The following is an 844-nucleotide window of genomic DNA, read 5'->3' as shown; positions in this document are numbered from 1 at the left end:
AAAGCACTATGCTATTCCTCTTAGAGCATTGAACACAGAGTAAATTACCTCAGCTCTCCATCACAAATATAGATTTTGGTGTTATTTTTCAAGAGCAACATAAAACTGATTCTAATGATTGAATAAATTAAAATTCCAGATAACATAGGAATTTTTCAATGAACTTCGAATCTTGTGCATTGTTGAGTATAAAATTGTATCATTTTACCTTCTTTGTTGGAAAACTAAATAATGTTATAGCCCTTGTAGCCATTGAAGCACCCATTCGGATACTCTCAAGATGCTATCAGTAGATGCTGAAATTTATTTGAACCCCATTGAAGCCCAAATTTTTATTTGGACAGTGATATTACCTTCAGCATCCTGTTATCTCATCTTCTGTTTTACATTCTAAAAATCCACACTCCCATCTCAATCATTCATGTACAGATGCACTTTCAACACATATACACACCAAACACACACACACACACACACACACGCACACGCACAAAATCAACCATCTACAGTATAATAAATCTCCTTTGTGGTCTGCATCCAAAACTACTACTGACACAATGTTTTCATCATCGGATCATCTGAGTTCTGTTCAGAATGACACAGGTCTAGGGCCTCACTGACGCTGTAACTGTTTCATAACCAGATTCTTGGAAGTTGGGCAACTGCTAGGAAAACAGGCAGCATTAGCATCTGAGACGCCGTCTGACACACGACCCAACCGAAAGCTAAAATCTAGTAATATTACTTGTGATGATGCACCTGCACTTGAGCTCAACCACTCTGTTTCTTTCTCCTAGTGTGAACAGGTCAGGACAGTCTTAGTCAACTCTGTTTCTTCTCCTAG

The sequence above is a fragment of the Sprattus sprattus genome, assembly GCF_963457725.1.
Source record: "Sprattus sprattus genome assembly, chromosome: 16".
NCBI lineage: Eukaryota > Metazoa > Chordata > Actinopteri > Clupeiformes > Clupeidae > Sprattus > Sprattus sprattus.
This window is presented reverse-complemented; position numbering follows the sequence as displayed.